Below are 19899 nucleotides of genomic sequence, written 5' to 3' on the forward strand. Positions count from 1 at the left end.
TTTGGTCAAGTGTTAACACAGGATCAGAGGATCCTGAAATTACTCTTTTCAGCTGTTATTTGTCATACATTTTGAGCTTTTAACAGTGATTACACTCACATTTTATGACTCCTTCTCAGCTTATTTAAACTCAGCACTCTCCCTGTCTGCATTTCTAACTGCATATCTTTTCCTGAGGATGAATCATTCAGAACCACTGCTCTGATTTCCACTCTCCTTTACTCTCTGTGAACTGAGCATGTTTGACAAATTCTGACCCTTTATAAAAATACCTGGCTTAGTTTTACAGTATTATTTATTTTTATAGCCCAAATCCCAGCAGGTGAAGAAAAAAATGAAGACAATTTGGTAAATAATGAACACAGGGATGACATATTGTTTTCCTGCAATGAGGAATAAATGCACTTTATTAAGTGACCTTTACTTTAGTGGCTGCCAAGAAATTGGAGATAATAAAGCTCTTACTTGAAGAGGATTTTAGTTGAGAGGGGGTATTCCTTAAAAAAAAAGGAACCATTTCTTTATTAAAACATTATTGTAGCAACATTGGTATAGGCTAAAGTGTATTATTGAGACCATTTGTGTTGTTGTTCTGTCTTTCTTTTAATTAATTTATCCTTGCAAATCCTCTGATAGAATTACTGTAGCAAATGAAAGTTTAATTCCCCACTTTTCTGGCTTGCAAATCTTTATCCTGGGTCTTGCTCTACTGTTCCACATCTTTCCAGGAGGCAGAGTGTGTTTGCTGGGGATGGCACCCGGGCTGGTGAGTGCTGCCTGCCTGTATTTAGCCATTGTTGCCATGTATGATCATCAGCAACTTAACCAGCTTTGCATCTAAAGGGATTACCATGACCAGGGACCAACAGGAGCCTTTCCACTGGATTCAGTGTGTCACTGGTTTAATCCTAAATGTCAGGGAAGGCTGAGAGAGAGGACAAGGGACTCTGCGTGTTGGTGAGCAGGACAATGTTCACTATGCATGAGGTGCTGAAGTTTTGGGGTGGGTTATGCCTTCTGGGAAGACATCAGCCCTCCTGTAGGGTGTGCTCAGAGTGAACCAATCACACACATTTGTCGACACGCTGCATTTGTGGGGTTTAAAGATTTTATATGTCAGGCAGGAGATTTAGCTCTAGAACAAGGTGTGGTTTCTTTAGGTAGGGTTGTATTATCAAATAGTATCACAGATTGGTTTGGATTGGATGGAACCTTAAAGTTCACCCTGTTCCAACCGCCTGCCATGGGCAGGAACATCTTCCACTTGACTAGGTTGATCAAAACCTTGTTAACTTGCCCTTGGACTCTTCTCAGGATGGGGTATCCACAACTTCTCTGCACAACTTGTTCCAGTGCCTCAGCACCCTCACAGGGAAGAATTTCTTCCTAAAACATAATCTAAATCTTCTCTTTTTCTGTTTGAAGCCATTCCTCTTTGTCTTATCTCACTCTGGCTTCCTTGTAGGTCCTTTTCAGACACTGGAAGGCAGCTATAAGATCTCCATGCAACTTTGTCTTCTCCAGGCTAAATAGCCCCAACTTTCTCCCAGAAGAGATAGAAATATTGCCCAAATAACTCTGAGGTGACTCTCTATTTTGACAGAATGGATTTTGTTTGTACACCCTATTTCTTTCATACTTTTAAATTTAGGGGTAACTTCCAGTGGTGCTTCTCCCATGAAACCTACACTTAGGGCTCACAGACCAGTCACCAAGAGCTCTTCTCACAGGGCTAAATATGTTCCTTAACATTCAGTTAGGGATGAGCTAGACCACATAACAGGTTCATCATCCAGCAGCCAATTCCTGGGGGAAGCCAAAACCCAAGTGGAAGATCTGGTCCACGAGCCCCCCAGCCAATGCCACCACATTCTAACTGAGCAAGGATTAGGGACATATCCTGCACTAGGAGCTGTGGTTTGAACTCAAGCACTGGCTGTGGGGTATAGGTGTATGTTAAAGGCTGTCATAGCCCACCTTAAATATGTATGAGTGAAAACAAGGTTAGCTACTGGTGAGGGAGGCTGACAGAGGATTCAGAACATGAGCTCACAAACCCCTTTTAGAGATTCCCCCCACCCCCCCCCAAGTTACTAAAAGCATCAAGGAAGAGAAAAAGAAGCAGAGATATAAAATGCAAGTAGCACTTTTTTAATAGATTTTTCTTCCTTTTCCCCAAAGGGTTCAGCTGCAGAGAAAGAGTGGAACATAATAATCCTTAGCATTTATATAGCACTTTACATTTCCAAAGCTCTGTACAAACATTAACTGATCAATCTTCACAACACCTCTGTGAGTTAGGGATGTATGATTAACCCCATTTTACATTGGGGGAAACCATAGCATTTCAGAACCTCTCCTCAAGAGGTGCCTGGCTCCTGCAGATCCCAGAAATTCAAATTGGAGTCATCCCTGACACTTCTGAGTGCTGGGTGCTTTGCCACCGCCTCAGGGCTACATGGCCACTCTGTGCCTGCTGCTCCAGAGGCTCTGTCTTCCCTTCTCTGCTCTGACTGTTGGACAGCCCATGCTTTTGCACGCCTCTGCCTTTCTGTTTCCTTGCTGGAGTGATACCAGTGACTGGAATTTCAAGAAGCAAAACCTTACCTGGTTGATGTGCCCTGCCCTCATCTCGACCCACGAGACTTTTGTTGCATTTTCTCTCCCTTCCCCAGCTGAGTAGGGGAAGGATGGAGCCTCTTTGGTGGGCACCTGGCAAATATCTAGGGTCAACCCATCACAAAATACATTTTCTTTTCCTTTTTCTTTCTTTTTTTCTTTTCTTTTCCTTTTTCTTTTCCAACCCCTGGAATGATTTAAGCTGAAATGCAATCCTGTATTCAGTGAAATCACACAAATACAATGATATACCTGCTACTTGATGCCTTTCTCTCCCATTCTTTTATCAATCCTTTCTTGATAATTTCCTGTGTTTTAGAGAAAATGGCAGGTAGAGTAGGGGATTAATGCAAAAACACAACTATCTTACTTTTTTCCTTGTGCAGAAATAAACAGATGTCTTTAACATGAAATCTTGCTGTAAATTGTTGAATAGTATTAACTTTTTCAAGCTTACTGAGTTTCCATCCCCTGAGCATGTGATGTCTCTTCAAGCAGAGCTCTGCTTTTGCAGGAGATGGAACTTCGTGACAACACTCTCATTTTGTGTCCCTCCCTGTTTTGCTCCTTCAGCTTTGGATTCCTGAGCCACAAGTGCTTTCATATTAATTCTTCCTGGGTGCCTATCAGGAGAAAACTTATCCATTCACCCAGAGAGGTGCCCAACTGCGGCTGGAAGAGAATTTTCCCAAAGTCATGTCCTAAAGGCAGGGATGGCTCAGTATGACATGCAGCAGGATCATGACCAGGGTGGTAGAAGGTTCTGCACCAGCTGGTGTGGGCTGACCTCAGCAAAAGCCATGCAGAGAATGCAAATAACAGTTTAAAACACTGAAAAAGGCTACTGGATGTCCCAGCAAAGCACATTTCTCCTCCACGATGTGGCATCAGGTATTGCAGAACTCATGGGAGTCACTGCCACTTCATCATCAATATTCACTCCTTTGAGTCTCCTAATTTTCTTGAAGAATGTTGTATCTAGTTAGGAAATGGATTTCTTGGTGTCCTTCATTTAAAATAGGTCTTAAGAAGAAAGACAAAAGGCTCTGAATAAGACTGATGGAGAAGAGGGATTAAATAATTTAAAGCATTTCCTCAGGTGTCATTGCTTTGAGTATTTTGTGCATTTATTCATTTATTCACCTAGAAAATATGGCATTTGCTACAGCAACAGAAGCCTCAGGTCTGGATTGATACTCCATTTCTGGAAGAAAACTGTTTCTTATGCACTGGGATGTGACCTGTAGTCTATTGCTTTTTATCTGTATTACTGAGTCTTCTGTTTTGGGAGCTGCTCAAAACAGCTTTTCAGTCTGAATGCTAATCAAAAGAGTGTGTTAATTAAATATACTTCTGATAAAGCTAGTTTGAAACGAGACACGCAGACTGGAGTCTGCCCTTTCTGAAGTTAATGAGAGATATTCAGGGGCCAGCATTTTTTTATGGGGAAGCTGCCCACTGATCTAGAGATGAGTATTATTGTAATGAAGACTTATAAAATAAGATCATCCACTGATCTCTGTTGTACCTGAGACAGGTGGGATCCCTCCAGATTTGCACTGGTGAAAGAGAAGATCTGAATTTGGTGCCCTACTACTTAAAAATATGTAGTTGCCCTTTAAGATGTAAATCTATTGAAATCCAGCCTTAGACATTGCCAGGGTCACTCTGCTTATTACTTTATGACATTTCCAGATTAAAGGTGCAGTGGGGGCTCACATTAATTTGCTTTATGTTTGACTAGAAATGCTTCCCATCACTATTAGAGCACACTTCGAGCTCTCTTCATTTTAGAATGCTTGTCAGTCATTTGAGAATGATATGCCCTACGTCTGGGATGAATAAGCACATCATATATTAGTCAGAGGCTTTTCCTCTGGAGACCCTCAAGAGAGCTGACAACTACTTCCAAGGAAGGTGAAAAACATACCCATCCCAGCAACTGGATGAAGGAGGAGAGGGGAAATATTCTGCTAAATTGTTATCTTCTGTGGTGATTGAAAGCATTTAGGCACTTGTCCTGTGGTGGCGGATTTTAGGACTCATCTGTGGGAAACGGGCACCAACAATTCCAGATGCAACCCTGTTCTGTAGGAAATAAACCTTCCATGGGGAGCTTTTACATGTCTGTGAAGCCCCCCAGGTTCCAGGCAACAGAGAGACTTTCCTTTTCTATTTCATTTATTCCACTAATTTCCATCTTGAAGTCTTTCCTAGGTTTGCTATCAGTTTTGAAGCTGTCTGCACGCTTCAGAAAGGCTTGGTTGTATTATGAGGGTGGAAGGGATGGAGTACCTCTTGTTTACTGGTGTTAATGTGTTTCTGGGCAATATTGGAGCACCCCAGCATGGGAAATATTTGTTTCTGCTCTACCAACAGACAGAACATCAGCCTGGAGATTTGCTAATGTTTCACAGTGAGAGGATTTTTGCTGAATGTCACAGCAGAATTCCCTTTATGGCTCTTTAATGAAGTGCACCCCCTTGCATCACTGTGGGTCACAAATCCTGCAAAAACTGGGGGAGAAAAAGCAAAATAACAGATATTTTAGTATTTGCTTTTGAACCTTTAGGGTTGCTTGAACTTGAATATCAAAGCCAGTTGTGGAAATACCCTTCTCTAAAAATACAAGGCTTGATTCTGAAGGAGATGTCTGAAAATTGCTTTCCCCAGAGCCACCAATTTTTGGGTGCTGACACAGCAAAAGAAGCATAAACATCTTTACTTTTATACCAAGGCCAGTGGAAGTGTCTATGCACTTGATGTGTGTGTGTTTAAATGTCTGGTGTCCCTGGCCAGGGAGCTTTGGCAGATTGGGTCCTTCAGCCCTAAGTGGTGACTTTCAGGCAGTCTTAAATATCCTCTTCTGTTTTGCAACTTCATAGAGAATTTTTAAAAAATATGGATTGGCCTAATTATTTATTTTTCCACCATCAGAATTAGGCAGTCTCTCCAAGGAATGTGATGACAATGTGGCTAAAATACCATAAAAAATATGACACTTCTGTGAAAGCAAATTAGAACTGTAGTGAACAACACAGAGGCTCTCAAATGTTTTATGCACAATTAACTGTGTGCTAAAGTGGCACCTTGAAAATGAAGAGAGTGAATTTCTGACTGTCTGTGACTGATCCATTACTACTTGTGACCGACCCCTACCTCTACCTACTCCTGTTCAGCCCCTCTCAAAGGTATATCCAGCTGCTGCAGATTTGCTCTCCCAGCAGCTTTGTCTGGTCTCACTGCTCTTTTCCCTGGGAAACCTGTATTTCCTGTTCCATATGATACTCTAAAACACTTTACAGAGCAACAGTACCTGGTAAAAAACTCACATTTTCACAAACTCAGTGCAAAAACTGCAGCAACAATTTCGCTTGTGCATACCCACAGTTAGATCTTAAGTGTTCCATCCTCTCTCTCTCTCCAGCCTCAGTTTAAAGTCCTTCCCTCAGTTATCTACAGAATTATAAAGCTTAATATATAGCTTAATCCATTCGTGGGATTTTATCTTTTCTTATATTAACTTATCTATAGATGCTCTCACAGGGATGGCATATGTTGGAGACAGTAATTTTTAAAGCCATATGCAGCTGGTTCTTGTGTGAATGCAGCACCCTGCTACTCATGATTCCTCTTCACTACTAATTATTTCCTATGGCTTTTAATACTGCTCCGAGTCTTAGAATAGCTCTGAATGATGATAGACATATATTATTATTACAGGTTGTATTAAGCAGTCGTAGCTCAAGTTCTAATTACATTACCCTTCAGCCACGGCAGCAGTAACACTTGGTTTGGTTCTTGAGTTTCTAGGAATAATCTCTCCAGTAGTTCTTCATCAGGCTGCAAGGTCAGGAGGAAAGGAAATTCTCCTGCCCTCCTTTTCATGCAGGAGCTCAGAGGGTGTATTGTGGAAAGGGAAAAAACTGGTCATGAAGGGAGGGGATTCAAATGAGAAGCTGCATGCATTCCATGTAAACAGAACTGTGGCAGCATCCTGTCTCTGCTCCAGGCAGGGTGGGCACTCCGGGAAGCAAGCTCTGGGGATATGCACATGGACATGTGGGTACACTTTGGGGTGCTGAAGTTATGGGGTTGGTCTTCTGAGCCCCAAGGAACATAACAGTGAAGATTTCTAAATCCATCCAGTATAGAAGTGTTTAAGCTAGAAAAAAACTCTACAATGAGTGAGTCCAACCATTAACCCAGAACTGGTAAGCCCAGACACAAGAAACGCAAAACACCCCATTTCCCTACAGCACTCCCAACACCAGTGACCTTTTCCATAAGCCTATGATTTTAAGTGGTTGCACAAAGTCCTGTAGAGTGGGAAAAAGGCTGTGTGTGCATCTCACTTCCATTTTTTTTTGACTGAGGAAAAGCACCAGTGAGGAAAGGATGGCATTTGAGCCATGGAACCGTATAATCCCAGAACAATGGGAAGGTTTGGCCCGGAGGGGACCTCTGACAACATCTAGTTCCAGCCCCCACCAGCGCCACAGGCAGGGGTGAACCCACCAGCTCAGGCTGCTGAGGTCCCCATCCAACCTGGCCTTGAACATTTCCAGGATGGGACAAAAGATTGCAGAGCCAGGAGTCAGTTAAAAAATATTTCCATTTTATTATTCTAAGTCAGTGGGTGGGCAGGGTCATCATACATAAATGCTTGTTAATAGCAATCTTGATTTGGGCCTGTAACATGTTTATTAGTATTCAGTAATTGTTTATAAATCTTAAGGGAAATATTTTTATGATTTAAAAACGGAATAGAAATATGACAGACATTTTTCAAAAAACATTTGAAAAAATTGCTGTGGTATTGAAACAACATGTGCTGAACATAAGGACATGATTTTATTTTTTTTTTTTTATGTTTGGTTATCCAAATACCCAAGTAAATAAACAACATAAATAACAAAAGGACTATTTCTTTGTTCTAAAATTCCTTGATCTGATAATCTCAGGCAGTATAAATAACTAAGGATAGGTTTTATTATGTCACACTGTGAAGCAATATAGTATTGCTGGTTCTTTGGGACAGCAAGTCTCTCTCCACAGTCCCCAGAACATTTTGGCTACCCCTATAAACTTATTCCAATGTATTTCTCTACTGCGGAACTTTCTTAGAGTACCTATAAAATCCAAGCACCTGATACTAGAATATCTTTATTTTTACAGCAAAATCCATCCCTTGGAACATGAATTTTTACATGCATATCTGCATGCACCCCAGGTAGTTTATATTGGTCGTGTATGTATCCCTGAAAATCAATATGCATGTTATTACCAATTAATGCCTTACAATTAAAAAATCTAAAAATATAATAATAATCACTTTTAGGGATTTAAAAGAAAAAAAGACCAGTTTTATCAGCTTGAAAATGAATAGTTTTCTCACTATGTTAATTAATTGCAGTTGACAAAAGTAGGATCCTTCACTCCTCCCTTCATGTTGCTAATTCCATCCCTCCCTCCCTCTCTCTCGCTCTCTCCCCTCAATTAAACGTATGAGAGTATACCCTCCCCTTTTAGAAAGAAGCTTTTAGATTAATCATATTATCTTAAGGTTCCAAATCTCAATGCCTGCGTGACCTTTCTTCCGTTAGAATCCATTATCTTAAACTATCACAATAATCCTGGCTTTAGGGAGGGAGAGCGGGAAGCAGGAATCAAACCTAATAGATGGCAAATAAGATTAATCTATGATCTAAGTGCCGATTACACTTGGCCCTGCCCTTGAACACCCAGGTGTAACCTTGAAATTCACATCCGCTAAGACACTGCAATTGGATTGTGGGTCCCCGAAGGGCTGGAAGGGGCAGCTGGCCAAACTTTACCCGTTATTCCCCAGCGAGAGGAGAGCTGTCTCAGCCTGCAGCTCTCTTACTGTGGAATTTGGCAGCAGCACAGCTGAATGTTTGTTTTGGGATGTTTAGCATTTTTTCAGATAAAACAGTTATTTTCAGGTCCTTAATTTTTTGTTTGTCAGAAGCAAGCAGCCGGGGAATGGGTGAACTTTTACCTGGACCTCACAAGAGGAGAAAGCTCTCTTTTCAAAATCTGATAACTCTGCAGAAGAAAACAGAGATATTTTCTTTCTTTATAGGCTGACCTATGGACCCTGCCAAAAAAAATGTTCCATGTGAACTTGAGTTTGCAAGGCCCTTGTTTTTCAGCCCCAAATACTCTGTGCTCTGAGAAAGGACATCTGTGATAAGATGGAAATTGGCACTGGTAACTCATGTACTATGGGTGAAGCACACTCCAAAGAGGCAGACCCAGAGGTAATTTTTCATCAAAGAACTTTTTAAAGCCATTATTAAAACTAGCATAAATTTCCCCTGTTTCTGGCAGCTTCAAGAGGCAGGACAGGATTGATTTTGATACAGCAGCTCAGTAGTTTTTTTCTATTTATATGTAAGGCCAGATCCTGTGCTGGAGTAAAATGAAGAGTTCACTGACTTGTTTGACAGAAAGATGCTGGCTAGAGGTGGCTGTAAAGTTCAACTGGAACCATCTACCCTCCATCAGCTCCATTTGGGGGGCAACAGCTGAACCCCCCCCAGCAAAGGGGCGATATTTCTGTTTGTGGCTGTGTGCACACAGAAATTCATTTGTGGGACAATAATGCAGGAGAGAGTGGGTTAGCAGGAATGGACACTGGAGGAGAAGTGTAGTGGAAGATTTCCTGCCCATGATGGGGGTATTGGAACTACAAGGCCTTTAAAATCCCTTCCAACCAAAACCATTCTGTGATTCTGTATCAACATGAGGCACATTTGGTGGGAGGTTGACTCTGAAGTGGCCCTCCAGTAATCTCACAATTAGAGGAGAAGGGAAGAAGAAACAGAGAGGGTCAAAATCATGTGCATAATAGGTACCACACTGATAGCCTTGCAGGGTCAGAAGTTGTCTGAGGGGTGCAATTGCTGCAGCCAACAAAATCAAACCCTCCAGAGGGCTGGGAGCACCCTGACCTGCCAGGCTCTGCCCACCTCTGGGAGTCTTTTTTTAGGAGGTATCCACAGGATGGGATTCCCTGCCTGGAATGCCATGGACAGAGGGCTATTGTTTCACTGCCTCCTTACTTTCTTTGCCAGCCTACAAGTGTTGGCTCCCACAGGTATTTTAAAAGCTTTGCTCAGCTCCTAGTGCTGCAGGGACAGTATATAAACAGAATGACAGAGAGTTTGTCACCAGCTCCCTTGCCTGGACGCTGTTCTGCTGGGACCTGTGGATTCTATGTAGGTATGTAAATAAAACAGGAGATAATCTGACCCCACTTCTATTTAATTTAAAGAGAAATCAATGGGGAGGGGGAAGTTACAAAATGAACTGGTCAAGTGGGCTTTGATCAAAAAGTAAATCTGCTCATACAAGTATTGATCAGCAACATAGCTTCTTTCTCAATTCTCTTTGTGAGTACATGAATGCAGCATTAAGGTGCCCGTGGTCCCAGAATTGTGATATTTTAGAAGTTTTGTAGTGTCATGAAATGCTGGATTATTAGCCTACCCAGTTTGATTGTCATTATAAATATGAATCTTTTATTATATTTCTACAAATTCTGTGAAATTCTGTTGCCACAAAATTCCTCATAAGGATTTTAATCTTATGGGCATATCTCTTAAGGATCCTCTAAGATCAGCTCCCAGTTTCAACCAGTGCTCCCCCAAACCTGGAAAAAATGAAGAGCTGGATACATCCATAAGCTGATACATGGGATACTCTGGGACAGGGGGTACAAGGCAGAACTTCGAGGCACATTTGAGGATGCTGGGGATCCAGGAGGATGCACAGGCAATGTGGTGACACCAAGAGCCAACCAGAGCATGCAAACTCTGTGTCTTCCATCCAGAGAGGGTTAACTCTCACTTGCAGCAGGCAGCCTCATGCCATTAAGTCAGGGAGAGTAATGAAATTTCATTTAATTTGTCAGGAAGAAAGTGCTAATGTTAAAAGGCATTTAATAAAAAGGGGGAGATTCTTTGAAAGGAAGCCTTTAAGTAATTACTTCAAGTGTCTTAGGCCTACTCACCAGAATATTTACATTAGTGTCTCCCAGCGCCAAAGTGTAATTAAATTAGTGCAGCATTTACATTCCATCCTGGGTTTTTTTTCAGAAGTGTGATTTTATTAACAATTCTCAAAAAAAGAAAAGCAAGCCTTGATCTAATCAAATCAGGTGTTAGTATTTTTTTAATGTTCTCACTGAGAAAACTACTTAGTAAACTGGTTTGGACAAGGCAGGGAGAGGGGAGAAAGAAAACTTGAGTTTCTGCCTTGGGACTGATGTGGGAAATTGGAAAACCCTTTAGAGACTGCAGAGATCTCCTGGAGGAGCTTGTAGAGTGAGTCTGGCTGTCTGCACCAACCACAGAAGTGCCCATGAGAGAAGGGGATTGAGAGGCAGTGGAGATGGCATTGGAGGGAAGAAACAGACCTGCAGAGGTTTCAACATCAGACAACAAAGTGATGCAAAATGCTACAAAAAAATATGTTTTCCCTATTTTCTACTAAAAAGTTGTCTTTTCTAAAAAATATGCATGTAATAGTCTTCTAGGGAAGGAAGTCTTTTCTGCCTTGAACCAAAGAGAATGAATTCTATTTTCCTTAGCTTCATTACAGAAGTTGCATTTTAAAAGCAAATTTTAAGAAAGAAAACAGAAATTCACTATAGAAAAAACACATCTGGGAAAAAATTTTGAGGGGCAGAAATGGTTCAGGTTGTTGTACACAGTCACAGAATTGCCACTGCCAGCACCAGAGGATATAGGAACTACATACTAAGAAAGGAAAGCCTATGGATTTTTTTTTTTGTTAATAAAACTGAACTAAACAATTAATGTACCATTTTGCAAATATTGAAATGTTTTGGTGAAAGTTACATAATTACAATTAAAAATCCCCTCAGGAGGTAGCTCAGCATTACATGTCACTTTGGTCAAAATGAGAAAAAGGCACTTCCATATTAGAGGAATGCATATCTTCTGTTAAACTTCTGGGCTGATATGGGGGACACAAATTCAAAAAGCAACTAAGCCAAACAGTTTTAGGCATGTCTCTTTCTTTATTATCTAGAGAGAGGAATCGTGGCTAGTTTTATCGCATGTGAAACTTTCCTAGCTAGAAATGCATTTTGAGTGATGATGAGAACAAATAAACAGGCATATTTTGCAGAGTTGCATCGAAACACTGCCTATGGCTATATAAAACTGAAACCACTGCAGCTGCTGCACAGCTTTCACCTGGGACCTAGGAACTCCAGATTCACATTTCTGCTGTGTTTATCAATAGGAATTTCATCCAGTATCTCTATCAAAATATGTAAGTGCTTAAAAAAGGCATAGTTATGTGTCCTTTGCTTGTATTCACATAGTCCTGTATCTAATAAATGCTCTGGGTGGATGCTCTGGCTCCTAATTTGCTTGGTGAAATATCGTTTTTAAAAGATTTGAAGTGTGAATGGTCACCAGTACAGAGGGTCCCAGTGTTCAGTAGCTCTTGATTTTCACCAGGTCCAGTTTGCCTGCGGGTGACTCAGAGATGTTCTAGCAGGAACACAGTAACATGCACGGTGAAGATTTACTGTGTCCACCCTGTGTTTAAAGATTTCTGAACACAAGAAAGCGCAGCTTTGTGGCTGAGAAAAATCTCCTGCTTTTGCCACTGCTTCTCTAAGCATCTGCAGTGGAGGTTGCCTGGGATTTGGTGTTAAATCAAAGGATTTTGCAGGATAGCAATAGCTGAACCATCACTAGGGCAAGAGCACACATGTGTAACTCCATCCTGGGCACAACGATTTCCTCTTCCCGTGATATAGTGGATACAAAGACAACCTAAACACTCAGAGATCCTAGAAAAACATCTGAGCTAGGGGAAACCGTCCAGCATGTCAATGAAATGTTGACGGGCTGACACTTTCAGAAGGAAAAGAGGAAAGAACTGTAAAAGCAATGCACTCTGCTCCTTCCTGCCAGGGTTGTGATGTTATTTACAACTTTCTAAGTTCTCCTGTATGTATCTGCCTGACTCAAAGTGGCTTTTTTATTTTTTCCTGTGCTCTGCAGACTTCACACTCTTTGAAGGATGACTGACTGAAGGCTGTGTTTGAAGTTGTTGTTTGAGTCATGACAAATGTTTGAGGCTCCCAAAGAGACCCTGATATGGGCAAAGTCTGGTTGGGACAGCCTGGATGGTGCTGCCATGGCCAGGCATGGATCTGGATGGATTGAACTGATCAAGAGCCAAGACATTTAATAACAGCATGGTCAGAGGAAGGAAAGGAATTGAAACACCTGTGTGCATAAAGAGGGCCTTGGTCATGGAGATGTGGAATCTCTAAGGTTTCTTCATGTGTCCCAATGGGTCTCTTTTAATTTAGTTTGTGGGCAATCAAACCCCCCATAAACCAAGGCTGTTGTTTTTATCTGAAGGAGCACCAATTCCACTCCCACCTCTCACAACTGTTTTCTAAATAATTTAGAAATTGGCAGCCCATGTTTTATTTTACCATAAGTTTGGCTTTTCAGGTATTGCATTTGTATGGAGTATGGAGTTTTATTTGTAGACCAGCAAACAAAAAGTCCGATAAACCATGCTGGGATGGCCATCACCAGCCCATGGTGTGCCTGCACTGTTCATCAGACCTGGTGCCACCAACAACTGAACTGTCAAAGGGTGAATCTTGTGTATCTTTATATGAGGTTCAAACTGAGCACCCAATCGATGTTTTGGAAGGTACAAGAACCTCATGCTGCAACCATTCCAAACACACATTTGTAAGGGAGATGAAGTTCAGGAGGGACAGCACTCTGTTCCAGCTTAGGGCAAAAATAAATCAGTCCTGCAAAAGGACTCTAAGATCTGGAGAAAATGGAACTTGCTGAATGCTGAAAACTTTTGAAAAGCCGCACGTTTCCTCTAGTGCCTGAGCAGGAGCTAATCTCTTTCAGAGATCTGGTCCTGCCTCTTAAAAACACATATTTTTATGGTAGAACAGCTGTTGTTGCTTCTGTTGTGATGATCTGGGTGAAAAGTTTGGTAACAGAGAGGGAGGCTTTAAAAAAAGCAAAAGATTAAAAAACTTCAAAAAAATTCCTCCCCAAACTCACCCACTTAAAAGAAAAAGTCCCTTCTGCTCTGGCTTTTCAGAGACATTAAACATCTAGAGATTTTTAATGCAATTAAAACAAATGCTGACGTTATTTATAGTTAAATTACTGACAAGAAAAACAACTAATGAACAAACCCCATGTTTGTGCCATTAAAAAAAAAAAGGAAAAAAGAAAGAAAATCCTAAAGGGAATGATTTGTAAGGATGTGGTTAAACCTATTTATACCCTGGGTTCTATTTGTTTTACAACCAGCGGTGCACGAACAACATGAAAGGTTATCTTTGACAAGGTTTTAGCTATTATTTTCTTCCAGTGAAATGGTATTTCTTGAGAAAAAAAGGTCTTCAGAACAAAATAACAATAAATCCTGATTTAGATACATAAAGCTGCCATCGATATCACATAATATCAGTGTTCTTTCTCACTCGATACAGGCGTTTTTAAGATAAATGGTAAAACTGAACTGGAAATCCATCTGGCCAGCTGCCTGATCTAATGAATAACCCCACTTTGGCTCCTGCAATGTAAGCAGAAAGAGTTCTCTCCCGGCCGCTTTCGTCTGTCATGAATCTACAAGACAGCCGACATAATATCTGGGCGACAACAGCGTGCTAACAGTGCAGTGACTTCCATTTTCTTTGCTTTCTATTGATTTTCACTTAATAACTGGCGAAATACTAAACGTCCGCCCTGAGTACCTAATAAATCCTGCCTGAGCTTTTTATTGAGGAGAATTTAATAAAAACAACCATTGCGGCTGAGGGATTTTTCTTCTGGACAGAACATGGTGAGGGGTGGGTGGTGTTTGTGGGGGTGGGGGGAGAAAAATTTGAATTTTCTAATTTTATTTTTTTTAAAATATCCCCCCTCCTTCTCTTCGTTGGTCTCTTGAGGACCCAGCATTGTTTCTTCCAAGAGGACCCAGTTACTTTGCCTAATGTTTGTTTTCTCCTTGACCAGAAATGGCCACTGCATGCACATGTTGCCATTAGATGGGGAAAGAAGGACATCTGCAGAAGGAAGGCACTTCCATCATGTCCATCCTACATACCCACACTTACTTCTTCAATCTGATTTCAATTCTCTTAATTGTTATGAAGGCTCCCTAATTGCCAAGTGTGGGGGCTGTCAGAATCCTACAGTAACACGCTTTTTATTGTCCCATTTTACAGCTATTTTATGTTTGACACTTGACACGCAGGCGTGAAGATCCCCTGTCGGATTGGTTGGCTACTGTAACAAAATGGCATTTTTAAGTTATACGAAGTGTCAAATCTGCATCCAGTTAGAAACAAAACAAAACAAAACCCGGTGGTTTATAAGTTGACAATTAATCCTAATTGTTAGCTTGGGAAAAAAAAATCCACTGGAAAAACAAAAAGGCCAAACCCCTTCTTTCTCCAGCTGTCCAGCAAGTGGGTATGTGTGTATTTATATGTTAATACATATGTTATGTACAGTTTTCCTCACTGAAGATAAAACAGGCAAGAATGGGACACCATTCCTAAGCACAGTGTATTATTTTCCTCTGCATAACCTCACGGAATGGCTCTCTTTCTTTGCCAATAAACTCAACACAGTTCCTATTATACAAAGCTGCTCTTTTAGAGCATTTGACAGTTTTTATTTTAATTGACACAGAGGCAGTTTCAAAGTCATTGGGTTTAATGAACAATCATCTTAGCATTTGCCTGCTCAAATCCTCTTATTCCCAGCAGTTCACAATAAAGTTTATTCTAACTGTTGAAATTAAAAAAGGAGAGAGAGACAAGTAGAAATGTTGAGGAGCTTATATAAAAATCTGCGAATCTCAAGTTTTGTGCAGTGCTGTTATGAAAACTACTCAGCCATGCAAAGCAATAAGAGGTTTAATTACTCATTGGTAGTCCCTCTGCTGCTCCTGATGTGGCGTGTGGAGTTGCAGAGGCCTGGGAGAGATAATTGAGGCATATGGGTGGAGTACAGCGCTGCTCTGGCAGCTCGTCTGCTTTTTTCTCTCATTTTTGTGTGCCTCATTCCTCCTGAGGCAGAAGGCTCAACAGTTCAGCACGGAGAAGGATCCAGTAGATGACCATGATTTGAAGCACATGAGGACCTCACAAGGGAAGAGGACAATCTCCTGGTGGTCTGGCAAATCCATGCTGACTCGATCCAAGAGTCAGCGTGAGAAGCCTCTGAACCACTGAAAAAAAGATCTATTTACAGGTTTGGTTAATTTATCCAATCTAGGCTTTACTGGGCTCGTCTGGCCGAGGATTTAATGGCTTGCAATAGGCGTAACACGAGTGGCAGCCATGGCCTCTCCCTTCTGCAGGGTATTATAAGGTAAAGGGAAGGGCAGGATTACTGAACCTGAACACAGCCTGGACCCTTAAAACCACGTGGAGGGAATATCCAAACCCAGAAATTATTAAATCTATTTATTGTTTAAGGGCAGACTAATTTGTCCATTTTAGGGCAGATTAATTAATGAAACACCTCTGTTGTACAACTTCATGTGGCAGCTCTGTGAGAATAAGCGCTAAAAGTTTCCTCTGGTTTATTAATATATGCTAATGACATTCAGCAGCTGGAAGTAAAATCGATGTTCCAGCAGGGTGTGATCAAATTGTTCTTCATAGCTGACCAGCCAGTAATTCATGTACTACCTGTCATTACAGCTTGGAATCCTCTTTCCTAAACTGAAATCTTTTTACAGTTTTCACCAAATGGATAAAACAAGAAGAGATTTTATTACTATCTAAATGGAGTAATAGAGTGACAGGACATATTTGCATTTTGAATAGATTAGCTGGTCTTTTAAATATTTATTTGTGTCTATTTTCAAAGTCCCTGATCCTCTGAAATTTTCCAAACACTTCTGATTTGACAGACTGGGAAATCTGTCTGCAGCTCCAATTATACTTGAAAAGATACATATAAATGATTTGACAAGTTAAAAATTATCAGCGAGTTCTATACCTAGCACGATTTGGTGAGCAGCAGTTCATAATTCATGATACTTCACTGTAAAGTTCATGTAAATGCTGTATGTGTGGGATCCTTTAATTGGTAAGCATAAAGGTGTATTGCCATTCACCTAATGTATTCTATTGCTCAACAAAAGGTTGTTGTAGTGAGCCCTGATTGTGACAAATGATTTACTATTAGGAACATTCTGTAATTATTGTTCGGTGGTACCACAGACCGATACATCATTAACATGATAGACGACCTTTTATATCAGCAAAAATAACTAAATTAATAAAAATGGCTTCATTCCAAACCCTGTCAGAAAGCCAATACTCGAAACAATCAAGTATCAGTGATACCTGAAAAGACCAGAGTTATATTTTTGTTAAGCAAATCTTATTGTTTGTGTAATAACATTGACGTGCTGTAGAATAGAGGGTTGGATTTTCAGCTGCTGTGAATCAATGATCTAATTAATTCTATTTATGTGGAGACACACCACTCCACATCTGTCAAGGGTATGATATGTAGGATTTTATTGTACTGCTAAAAGCATTACTGCAAATGAAGTAACAGAAAACTTTTCTTTTTTCTCCTCAAGAATTCTGGGAAAAAATGCAAGTGAGCTCTGACATGCTGGTTCTTCAGATGCTGCTCCCAATTCCATCCACACAAAGCCAGTGTGATTCTCCTGAATGAAATGCTTCATCCAAATTTATATCTCTGTCATTTGAGTTTGGAAAGGACAAAATCCCATTTTTTTAACCTTTGAAGTTAAGGATTTGGAAAACTACCTGAAGAATAATTTGTTTTCTACCCAAGATCATGAATTCTTTGTTATCTCTTATCCATATTCAGTTTTTATTTTTTTCCCACATATTTTATAAAAGATATTTGGAGAAAAACGTTTCTGATGGAATATACTGAGGCACAAGTTCTGGAGATGCTGCTTTGCAGAATAAAGATAACTTGGGGTTGATGCTGTTTGCTATCTCCACTTAAATTCCTATCAATTGCAGATAATTTTAATGAGGAATATAAGTATCTTTTGGGAAATAGTGTGGCTCTCCCTTAGGTAATCTTCCTGAGCCCAATAAGAGCCAGAAGGAAGTAACAAACACAGGTACTGCAGCTTTGGGAAAGGTTGGAGAGAGTGGTTACAGAGCTCTTCCACTCAGAAATTTCTTTCATGTCTTCATTTCTAACGTTTCCCATTCCCTCTCTTATTTCAGGATGGGGCAGCCTCTATTTCAGAAAAGGGGAAAAGCCATGGTGAGACTTATGCTGGAGAAATCCCTGCAGAAAGCCATCACCACGGCTGAATGTACCACTCTGGAATATTCCTCTACAGTATTTTTTTTTTATTATTCGCACCCCCTCTAATTTTTGTCATCCCACCAAGCTCTGCATTCCCAAGGTAACCCACAAAAAAAAAAATAAAATTAAAGAGATGTAATGAACTCAGTTGGTCACTTGTCAAAGGCTCACTGTCACACATCTCTTTTTTTCCCTCATTTTGTTCTAGTTCCTTCATCAGCGATTGCTCTGTGTATAGATGTGGCTTTCTCAGTTGTCCATGCAGACACCACAATGATAAACAGGGCAAAGAAATGCAGTAGTTGGATCACAAAATGTTGCAGGATACCTGACTTGGTTTGCTTCACCATAATAAATTATCCGGGCATTATTCCAGTGACACAATCTGAAAGAAGAACAAAAAACCAATTAATGTACATGACATTGTCTTCTAATAGGCCAGGAACAAGATTTTGGGCCTTCACTCCTTCAGCAGCTGTGTTACAACTCACTGTAACCTTCAGCAAATCCCTTTATTGCATCTCTGTAAAATATTGGTAATGAATTTACGTTTTGTAAAGTGCTGGGAGATCTGCAGATGAAAAGCACTATATAAGCTAAGTGTTATTAATGTGATTCACTCAGTGAAATGAAATCTCTGTTGAGCAAAATACTGTTCTGTAAAATTTGTATTTAAAGTTACATATTTTACAGCACCAAGAGAATGAAGGTTGTGTCACTTTTTCCAACATATAAACTATATTTAGCAATTTATTCCTTGGCTTCTCTCTAAGTAAAAGAAAACAGCTTGATGTTTAAAAATAACATTTTGTAGGCTTGACGTTCATAATTTGGACTGGAATACTTTTTAAACAATTATTTTAAAAGAATGAAAAATCTCTTTCTCCTCATATAGAACAAATTTTAATTCTTCCATGGGCCATATATGTGAAGGTTATCCATTTATCTTGAATACTTATTTCAATGTCATATGAACATTGCTATAGAAAAATGTTTCTAATGTCAACCATTTTTGTATTTTCTTTTAAAGCATAACTTGCCTGTTACTCTTGCAGCCTGTTAAACAGTGGGGCAGTGTTTGGCTGCTGGACAGTTCAGTTTTGTAGCAAAACCTCTTTTACTGCTGAGAGGGGCTAAGGTGAAAAAGGTTATACAAATCACATACATGTAAGAAAGTATATTTGACTCTTAAAACCCTTTTGATTTTATTAACTGATATTACCTAAAACATCTTCAAGGAAATTGTTTCAAACATCTGAGTATTAACCCAATATTTTTTTTTAAGAAAGAGAGCAGCAATTCCTGATCTTTTCCTGTAATTCATTTTTAAACATCTTTTTGTATAAAAAGGTTTTGGTTCACAGTGACTTCTGCCAGGAATACAACCCAGATTTTTTATCTTGAATCAATTAATCAATTATCACTATTACTGGAGTCTAGGGAAGGAAGGAAAACCTTTTACGGAGCTTTACCAGAGGATGTAACTACTCAAGAAGAGATGAATCTGGATTCCATCTTAAGTGAAATTTTGTTATGATTCTGATAAAAGCCCCCAAAATTTCTGTGTAAGGGCAGTGCAAAACACTATTCCCATTTGTTTCTTTGACTCCAACTTGTCATCAGCATACTAAGACACATCAGGGTTAGACTCAAAAGTATCCATTTATGAGCGGGTCAGACCAAATGGACACTTTTTCTTGTTCTGGCATCTGAATTGCAGCTCTAAGCTCCTATCATCTGAGCTTTTTTGTGAAAATTTCCCTCATTGGATATGAGTTATTATCTATAGAAACCTATTTGACCCACTATCATATTCAACCCTCCTTTGAGTAGCTTGAGGAAGCACTGAAGCATTTACCCAGCTATTTTCTTCATTTATTACACAACATCCACG

The sequence above is a fragment of the Anomalospiza imberbis genome, chromosome 13 (genome assembly GCF_031753505.1).
Source record: "Anomalospiza imberbis isolate Cuckoo-Finch-1a 21T00152 chromosome 13, ASM3175350v1, whole genome shotgun sequence".
Classification (NCBI taxonomy): Eukaryota; Metazoa; Chordata; class Aves; order Passeriformes; family Viduidae; genus Anomalospiza; species Anomalospiza imberbis.